Here is an 11,415-nt window from a genome sequence, read left to right as displayed (position 1 = left end):
CTACATATCCGATAAACACACATATAACACCATGATCAAAGCGATGAAAGTAGTACAGACAAACAACAATTCTCAAAACACTACACCGAAATGTACGAACACTTCCTTAAACTGATGGTGATTGAAGCTGCTTAGGAATGGTAATTAATCTTCCACAATATCAAGTATCAGTCATATTTGATAATACAATTAATATAGTATGTAATAATGTGCTAACATTAAAAAAAAAAAATAGCCGGATCTGTGATTGGAAAGTGCGTGATGCAAACAGTATCTATCATTCGAATATTGAACGAGAATAAACTTCTTAACATGTCTTCCAGTTTCGACATCGACAAAACATATATTTGCTGTATATACATTGTATATTCCTTGAGCACTTTTATAACTCCTTTTCAAATGTGGTAAATCATTTTCTCCTGATATTGACAACAATCGATGTGTTATCTAAACATTGAAAAGCAAAAATTACCCCGTTTGTAGATGGTGGTATTTAGGGCAACTGCAAAAGTTTCATTAGAAGGCTGATTCCTGACCAATATTATATTAATTGCAGTTTAAAATGACGAAAAAACAAATTAATTCTATTTTTGACATATAAATATTGATACCTTAAGAAATATTTTTCTTTAAGCGCAATTTTATCAGTTTTGAAGGATTTTTAAAGAATTTTCTGTTAATATTGGGCAATTCTAACAATTTTAATGTGCATTTAATTTGAATTATGGTATTCTGTTCATATGATTTTTATGGAAAAAATATCATACAAGAACCAGCAAAGGGATTTTTGTTGAATTATTTCGAAATTTGGGTATGTTCATTATTGACCTTGGTTTTACAAAAAAAATGAACCGTACGAATTATTGACAACCTGCAAAACAGAAAGTACAGATAACAATCTTTCGAATGATATATGATATAGCCATATGTTAGATGGGTGCATTAAAGTCATTAACTAAGCGCCTTTTTGAAAAATGTCACTCGCCTGTAATAAAACATAGCAATAAAATCATAAACCCCGACGCGGATCCATGATTTTGAAAAAAGGGACCCAACAATCCAACATTAGGAATAGGACATGCAAAATTTCTACGCATCAAACCCATATGTAACTTCATAAATCCGCCTCTACTAATTTACCTAAATAGTTTACTAATAAAGGCAGCAAATAAACTATTTTGATCCAGTAAAGCTGAATTAACATACTTTTATTTAATTACACATATAAAACATTATCTATTTTCAGACCTAAACAAAGAGCGTATTCCTGTGGAAGGTAAGTAGATCAGCGTGATATTATTGATAAATTGCACAGATTTACAACAGGTATATAGAAAATACTTTCCGATTCAAAATGAAAACTTATTCATGAAAAATTGTCGGTAAAAGTAAATTACACACATATAAAACCTTTTAAAAAAGAAAATTTACATTTCATAATTCATGATTGTTCTTTTGCTGCGTGAACCCCCTGAAGGGTTCACGTTTATATATTGGCAGTTGCTATTTGTCTGGCTAGCCGGACGAATATTATTAGGACTATTTGTCTGGCCAGTTCAATGCGCATGTCTGTGAGTGTGAAATATTATCTTTTGCAGCACCAGGGTGTGGCAAATTATATATATTGACATCTATAAAGCAATGTTTTGCAATCTTAAATTGTAAGGCCCCAATTTTGTTACTGGTAATTGAAATGGTTGTTTTCTTCAAATAAAGTCCAATGTGGTCAATGTATATTAGAAAAAAAATCATATATATTCAATGTTATATCTATATCTATTGCTTCACATTGCAAAAAGAGGGAGGAAATTACTTGTAAACAAAACGTGATTGGCTCATGCATTTTAGATTAAGTTAACTTAAGGATTTTCTTGTTGAAAAAGGTACAAAATTATCATGTCTGAGACTGTCAAACAGATCGAGTTATAGATCCCCTGAACATAAAAGTGTCCATATTTTGAGTTAGGGGTGATGAGAGGGTTGGGGTAACACGTGGCGTTCCTTCAGTTTCCAAATCCCTCTTTTCTTTTTACCCAGATCCCACCTTTATTGTCCACTATATTTCATATCCCCACTTTTTATAATCCTATAGCCCACATCCCCCACTTTTTTTAAGTTATACTATCGTATTCCCTTGTCAAATTCTGAAAACTGGAAAATTATCACAAATATTAATATCCCCGTTTTCAGCCATGATCTCAAAATTGAAAATCAGTGATCGGATTACACGCGACCCCTGGTGCTGCTGAAGATAATATTACACTCACTTTCGTACGCACATAAAATGACATGCGCATTGCAATGGCCGGACAAATAGCCCTAGCACTATTCGTCCGGCATGCCGGACAAATAGCCACTCCGTTATATATTGGTGAGTTTTGGAAGTGTCTATGGGCCCTTTGATATCCTCGGAATCAAGATTCTCGGAACGTCTCGAAAATTTTCGATCATTTATACAGGTAGTTATGTATGTCTTTGATACGGTCCCTCTATAGGCTACAACGTGACATTGTATATTTCAACAATCACAGTTCATTTGTAGATTGGAAAGTAAATCAATAAAGACTAGGTTGCAGTAAACAAATCATTTATATGTTAGAACCTATTTGCCTTTTGCCTTTTGACAAAACATATGTGTGTTTAATAATGTGAATGTTAAATATCAAGTAGAATTATAACGCAATTATATAATTCATGCTTTGAGACGGTCCCTGTACGCGTTGTGTCTGTAATATTTAATACAGCGTGCTGTTGTGCATTGTGACAATAAACCAGGGCATAGTTTATTGATATAAAATGTCCCAGAATAAACTGATTATTTCTGAACGTTTATCATTTGATATTTTGTATTTCAATCATAGCATAGGAAAATGTCGGAAAGCATGAAGAAAATTAAGAAAAATATTTATCTTAGGTCGGAAACACAGTGGTTGGAAAGCAGAAAGATAATCAAATAAAAGGATTTTTCTGACAAAAATATCTAATTTCATTAATAGATACCACAAGACTAAGAGAATATTCATTATTAAGTTTAAACTGAGACTGAATTTATTCTTATTAGAATATAATTAAAATTGTCATATATACGTGCATTATGTCTCGCAGGTTTGAACAAACATTACATTTATGAAAATTATATGCAACGTATGAGCACCAATGAACAGGGATGCGTACCCAAAGTTAGCTAAATATCTAAATTTTAAACGAAATTACTTGCATGGTTTCAATTCACAAGGATTTTAAATCCTTGCATCTCACAAAAAACGTAATTAATATTTTAATTACAATAATCATAACAAAATTTAATTACTATCATAATGTTAATTATTTTATACTGTTTTAGTATGGATGTATAAGTCTTTGCTTATATTTTGTATAGCAATATATTCATATAGTGGAATTTTAGACTTCAAAAAGAGATTGATTTGATAAATAAAATGTCCATCCGTAAATACTCATGTTTGTGTTTATTGATATTATATTCTAAATTTTCGGAAAAAAATCACTAACAAGAATGTATGTTTATTTTAAAATTTCAATTCTTTTTTTGTTTGTTTGATTTAATAGTTCAACCTTATAGCATCTAAATATTTGTACTATGGTACGATTTTGAAAATTGTTTTCATTGTACATCACACTGTTCACACGCATGCATGCACACTATCGGTTTGCGTTCACAAAAATTCCGGATAAAATGTCAATGAATCCGGAGTCAAAACACTTGAGGTAGGTAGTTTGACATCCGAATTCGACTATTAGATTAAAATATGTGGTGACACAACTGCGTATTCTTATCCAGTGTATCAGTGCGTATGCTTTCTATATACTATTTCTTGCGCAAATATACCACGTGAATGCATAAATATGAATTTCACTCGTGAATGCGAATTTTCGCTTTTCTTATCTAAATTCAGGACACGACAGTAAGAGCTTGACATGTGACTTTCAAGCACGATCATCATTACTTACGGTATTCTCACCTCTAGCTGTTTCTCTTTTGTTTTCTTTTTTGAGTCACTGTCCTATTATAAACTTTGACATTTTCGAAATGCTCAGGATTTTCTACCCAAAGAATAGATTACTTAACTTCGTACTTTATTGGGCCTTTTTAACTTTTTTTATTCGAGCGCAGGGGCGGATCCAGCCATTTATAAAAGGGGGGGTCCTAACCCAGGATAAAGGGGGGAGGGTCCAACTGTATGTCCCCATTCAAATGCATTGATCATCAAAAAAAGGGGGGTTCCAACCCCCGGAACCCCCCCCCCTGGATCCGCCACTGGAGCGTCACTGGTGATTCATTGTAGACTTAAATCGCGTCTGGCGTACAACATTTTAATTCTGGTACCTTTTTATATCTACATATCTTTTTATATAGTTTTTTGAGAGTATGTTCAAGTATTCATAAAACTTCATAAAATAAGATATTCTTCTTCTGAAAATAAGATATTCTTCAAAACCAAGTTTTCCTGTAGAATATTTGGATTGATTTAAGTAAAATCAGGAAATCTTTAAAATTTGAGATGTTTTATGAGACCATAATAAGTCTCTATATAAGAGTTCCCAATGAAGCTGGTGTGTTACTCTCAAAAAAAAATATACGAAACCTTCTTATAAGTTGCATGCCACAGGGTTTCTCTTCACATGGAAATTGAACTTTAAATTTATCCATACAACATCTACCATAAGTATAGACAGCTTCAATAACGAGTTGAGAATAAATGAAGGCATCCATGCAGGAAATAAAATATGAAGATATGATAGATAAAATAAATGCATCCAGATTTTAAAGCAAACTGAGTGCTTAAATTTATATTGCGATTGGTTTGTGCAATTTGCATTAGATATCCGGTTTGTAGAAACTTGGATTTGCAAAAGGGTTATGAAAAAATGATGTACATTCCCAAGTAGTAAATAAAATAGTCTAGCTTTAAAATGTATATTCAAATAGTAGCTGTATATATACACTTTTCTATTCACAACTATCCAACATTGCTTTCAACTGACTTGTGCAAGAATCTACACACAATTACATATTTTTATTTAATAAGGGTGTTTTAACATCATCATTATCTTATTCTATTCACAGTCAATTATTTCAATTCAAAAGAAAACAAAAATTCAGCAACAATTTTTTGGTGACCAGTCAGCGGTCTTGGGTTCACGTATTGCTTTTCTTTTTTTAAAGAAAGCAAATTGTTTTTCTTTTATATGATGAACCTGTAATTGGTATTATTATATAACGAATCTTAAATCGAAATTTTATAAACATTTGCAGATAACAAGCAGTCATATGCGGCAAAATGTACAATATAAATCACTCCTGTTACACATCATAAAACAAAATGTTTATTTTAATGAACACATTAAAGAATTTAATTCGAATAGTATTGAAATACAATAAGCAATTATAATTACGTTTTGTGTTTTTTAAATTAAATTCGCTAGTACATATGTAGTTTTTGATAGTTCAAGGTGCAACAAATTGTCAGTGAATAAATAAAAAAATAAACTAAAGAAACGAATTTCAAAAATATAATATTATTCAATACAGGAAAACCCGAACCAAGACAACTTAGACCAATTTAAAGACAACCCGGACCACTTTTAAAGACAACTCGGACCAGTTTGAAAGACAACTCGCACCAGTTTAAAAGTCAGCACCAGTTTGAAAGACAATTCGGACAACTTATAAGGGTCTAGAAGGGGTTTACAGAATTTTGAATAAGGGCAAAAAGTGCATAATTAAGCAGTATTTGGCAAAACTTTTAGGATTTTTTGGTTCTCAATGCACCTCAACTTCGTACTTTATTTGGCCTTTTTAACTTTTTTTGATTCGAGCGTCACTGATGAGTCTTTTGTAGACGAAACGCGCGTCTGGTGCAAATACAAAATTTCAATCCTGGTAGCTATGAGGAGTTTATTAAGGGGACACATAAATATAGAACACAGAAAAATAAGCCAAACATAAAAGAGTAGAGAAAATCTGGGTGTTAAAATATAAGGATTAGAGAATAATGGGGAAAATAAATAAAGAGTAGACGGGAAAATGTTATGAAAAATCAAAGAATAAAGAAACAAATATAAAACAGCTTTAATAAGTGGAACGAATTGTCTTTGAAACTGGTCCTAGTTATATTTTTAAGTTGGTCCGAGTTCTCTTTAAAATTTGGGTCCGATTTGTCTTTAAAAGTAGTGTGAGTTCAACTTAGTTGTCTTTGAAACGGTCTGGTCCGAGTTGTCATCTTGTTCCTTCTTTCTTCTTCTTCTTTAGGTATACAATATTCCATCGACATCCAATGATTACATACTGTTGCATACGTGTACATATTCATAAAAAAATGTATTCCAATTTAAACAGAAAATGATTATTTAGTGCAATGAAAATAACAAATTTGTGATTAAAACTATATATAATCTTAATTTATGTATTTAAATAATAGAGTTCTCTGAAGCTTTCAACTGATGGTGTCTGAACCAGTGATTCACGAAGCTGATTCCACTGTAGTATTGTATATGGAAAGTATGAGTGTCTGTAAGAGTCCTTGAACGTATATAAGAGCCTGTATGTGAGTGTATGGTTTTCCTTGTTCTTGAGTCTGTTTGTATTTGTACATCATTACCAATCTTGTGCGTAGCCTACGTTCTGCTAGTGATGGCATTTTAATGTGATAGCATATTTGAAACAGTACTAGTATTGTGATATATGTTGCAGATATACCAAGCAGCTCGTCGTTAGGCCATCTCAATTTTGGATACCGATTCGGTTGTGTGAGGGTCCCAAACAGAACAAGAATATTCAAGTTTTGGTTGGACGAGTGTTTGGTATGCCTGGGTTTTAATATGTGGGTTTGTTGTTTTTAGATTTCGTTTTAGGAAACCCAGTGATTTGTTACCTTTGGATGTTATGCCATTTATAACTTTGTCCCATTTGAGGTTTGACTGTACTGTGATACCAAGGTATTTAACCGAGGTTACAGATTTTAGTGTATGATTATTTAAGATGTAGCTGTGCTGTATAGGATTTTTTTTTGTGTGACAGATAGCATAGTACATGTATATGAATGGAAAGCCATCAGCAATCACTCTCCCAACTAGCTGCCGAGTCTAGATCTACTTGGAGTTTATCACAGTCACTCTGGGATCTGATCGATCTGTATATTATGCTATCATCTGCGAATAGCCTGAGCTTACTGTTGGTCAAGTAGACTGGCAGGTCATTAATATATACCTTGGTCATGTGTTCGCTCGCAGCTTACAAAGAAAATGTAATAAGCTTATTTTCAAAGTGTTTGTATGTTTGACCACTGTTTTCCTCATCTCCCTGAACATTTGAGTTGGAACGAATTGATCAAGTGTCTTTGGACGAATTGGTTTGTACGAATCGGAGTCGGAACGAATCATCCAAATTCCTTTAAGTTTTGCGGGATTGTTTTACCATAAGTTTCAAACATAAATACAACGGAGAAATTACACATATTAACCTTTGAGACCTTCATTTCTTCTTTTTTTCTCGTATAACCAGTTCGTTCTACTTTTATCAGCTGCACAGAAACGTTCTTAAAATTTAAAATCGTTTATTTACGACATGACAGGTGCGCGCTGAATCCATTTTCAGACCTTCATTATTTGAACAATCATATGATTTTAAAAAAAGAATGGTTTTTTTTTGTATGTTATCACATGGCGAATTATTGATAAAGTAAAGAACATATATCCACGGTCGGCCCAACTGAATTTTAAGCAATTTCATGAAATTGAAGATTTACAAACCAAACGTATTCGGAAGAATATATAGTAAGCTATGATCGTTTAAGTTAGATCTTTTTACCTCAAGCAGGTGCATCTAGTTTGCCTTATGGAAGTACACCACTAATTCATGGCCCCATTGCTTTCTATGTTAAATTCCTCAATTTCAAGCAGGCACAGCTCTTTTGTTTTTATTTCAAATAAAGTGACAATCATTGCATGTCAAAGCAACACTTTATGGTGTCTTGAACTGAACAAATCAACACACCTTTAACGGCATATAAGAGAGAACTGGTTCCCGGAACTTCGGATGTACCAAAACAGGTACTTCAGATCTGGCGAACAGGCAAAATATACCCTCCTTTTAAAATTTCATGCAATTATTTTATTATTCAAAATTATAAGTCAAAAAGTGTTCTGCAATGATAACCAATCATTCAGCTTTCATTTGATACCAAAATTACCTAAATATTCTCGTACATCGTGTATTTTGAAAGTTACACCCATGCGTAGGAACTATTTTGTGTTAAATATGTACTACTTTCTGGTATGTGCTTTCTGGCCGGGCCCGAATTACTGGTGTTACACCTTATACGTGACATCTCCTTTCACTCATCATTATTTAAAGTCATATGAAACGAGTTTCGTGTTATTACAATGTTAAGGAAATTATTAAACCAATGCATGTAAACTAAGATCTCTATGCACGTTTTTATGCATTTATTACGAATCCATAATGAATGATCGACCAAAAAATGTTGCATTCAGTGATTGTTGATCGGAAAGTTTAACTGATAATTTACTTTTGGGTTTTATTGATGAAGTTTACCGAAATTAACACTATCTACCTTCTAGTGCACGTTTGCTTACCTTTTCTTTCATCACGGTTTTCCCTTGCACTTGTGCTGTGCGCTTGATGAAGTTCTAACGAAAGTTCTCATGGTTAAGGTCACTGCATACTGAAAAGCTATTTGCGAATTAGAGTATGGGTTTCAATAGATGTTCTGATGAATTATAATTTCTTTTGCAATAAAGTCCGTGTATACTTGTTTTATAGTAAACTAAGCCATTTAATGATATAACACTTTCAACTATTCTTTTTACATTGTAATTGAATAATCATATGACTTTAAACAATAAAAGTTTTTTTGTGTGTGTTATCACATGGCTAGTTTAAGTTAGGTTTTTTCCTCAAGCGAGTGCATCTAATTGGGGTCACAAATATACAGGACTTGAAATTAATGGAAAATTTGAAAATATCATAGGCGGTAGGCTGAAACCTACGGATGCCGATAAGGACCATTAAAAAAAAAAGGTAAGTCGTAATTACGACATAGCATGTCGTAATAACGACATCGCTTTGTCGTAATTTCGACATAACATGTCGTTATAACGACATCGCTATGTCGTAATTCCGACATAACATGTTGTTATTACGACATCACTATGTCGTAATGACGACATAGCTATTTCGTAATAACGACATCGCTATATATATATATATATATATATATATATAAGAATATGTATTACGATTGCCAAGAGACTTAATGACACATAAATTAACAACTATAGGTCATCATAATGCCCTCAGTAATGAGAAAAGCCCCCGCATAGTCAGCTATAAAAGAGGGACGAAAGATACCAGAGGGAGAGTCCCCGACATGACAGCTGTTTAATAATTTAATTCAAACCAGTGAAAATAACGGTTTTAATAATGTACAAACAAAGACCGAAAAACGAATATGTAACTCAGCAACAAATGACAACCACTGAATTACAGACTCCTGACCGCTATGTGAAAATAACGGCAACCTTATAGTTTAACTTTTCACTTTTTGATGCGATAGGCATTTCAAAATGGTTGTCAGTAAAGGCAAAGTTTGTAGCGGAAACAAATTCATCTTTTTTTTTTAGAATAATGAACACTATATGCAATCAAGCTTAATTAAAGTTATTCACTTGAACCTCAGACTTGCACATACTAGAACTTTATTTATAATCAAGTCAAATGAGACCCAGTTGAATAGGGGAGCAATTCAAGCTCCTTGGAGCCTCTAATTATGTTTGACATGTACAGATTTGTGTAAATTATGAAGTCCTGCATTTCCATTGCAGGTTCTGAATAAGATGAATTTTAAGCTTTTCCCAATAAAGACTATGTTAAACTTTGGACTCATAGTGCTCAGAACCACGGATCTCTGTACCTTCATTTGTACACACTTGAATCTTAATGTACAGTAACTACTGAGGCTTGATGCAAATTATTACTGCATTGCTATTGTTGGTTCTTAATGAGATTCTTCAAGCGTCCTCCCCATTGAAGGGTTAATATCCCTGAGGTTAGAAACCATTTATTTTCAGTTTTCTCTCCAATTTTGATGTTTTTTCGTCTTATTTGGGGCCTACAGAGGTTATCAAGGCTTTGGGATACGCTGGTTTGTTCACAAACGCAACTCTCCACAAGAAACCAAATGACACAGAAATTAACAATCATAGGTCACCGTACGGCCTTCAACAATGATCACAGCCCATACCGCATAGTCAGCTATAAAAGGCCCAGAAATGACAAATGTAATACAATTCAAACGAGAAAAACTAGCGGCCTATTTTATGTACAAAAATAAACGAAAAACAAATATGTAAATTAAAGACTTGGGACAGACACATACATTAAGAATGTGGCGGGGTTAAACATGTTGGCGGGATCCCAACCCTCCCTCTAAGTTTGTAGGAATAGTTGTCCTGGGGAACAGTGGTTAAAAGAACTTGGGGTACAAAGTTTTAATAGGGCTTCAATGGGGAGGACGCTTGAAGAATCTCATTAAGAACCAACAATAGCAATGCAGTAATAATTTGCATCAAGCCTTAGTAGTACATTAAGATTCAAGTGTGTACAAATGAAGGTACAGAGATCCGTGGGTCTGAGCACTATGAGTCCAAAGTTTAACATAATCTTTATTGGGAAAAGCTTAAAATTCATCTTATTCAGAACCTGCAATGCCAAACATAATTAGAGGCTCCAGGGAGCTTGAATTGCTCCCCTATTCAACTGGGTCTCATTTGACTTGATTACTAAATAAAGTTCTAGTATGTGCAAGTCTGAGGTGCTAGTGAATAACTTTAATTAAGCTTGATTGCATAAAGTGTTCAATATTCTCAAAAAAAAAGATGAATTTGTTTACGCTACAAACTTTGCCTTTACTGGCGACCTTTTTGAAATTCCTATCGCTTCAAAAAGTGAAAAGTTAAACTATAAGGTTGTCGTTATTATCAGATAGCGGTCAGGAGTCTGTAATTCAGTGGTTGTCATTTGTTGCTGTGTTACATATTCGTTTTTCGGTCTTTGTTTGTACATTATTAAAACCGTTATTTTCACTCGTTTGAATTAAATAATTAAACAGCTGTCATGTTGGGGACTCACCCTCTGGTATCTTTCGTCCCTCTTTTATAGCTGACTATGCGGGGGCTTTTCTCATTATTGAGGGCATTATGATGACCTATAGTTGTTAATTTCTGTGTCATTTGGTCTCTTTGCAATCATAATACATATTCTTTTATATATATAGCGATGTCGTTATTACGACATAGCTATGTCGTAATTACGACATAGTGATGTCGTAATTACGACTTGTTATGGCGAAATTACGACATAACGATGTCGTTATA

The sequence above is a fragment of the Mytilus californianus genome, unplaced genomic scaffold (genome assembly GCF_021869535.1).
Source record: "Mytilus californianus isolate M0D057914Y unplaced genomic scaffold, xbMytCali1.0.p SCAF_2, whole genome shotgun sequence".
NCBI classification, from domain to species: Eukaryota; Metazoa; Mollusca; class Bivalvia; order Mytilida; family Mytilidae; genus Mytilus; species Mytilus californianus.
The sequence above is the reverse complement of the archived record's forward strand: the minus strand, read 5'-3'. Positions refer to the sequence as shown.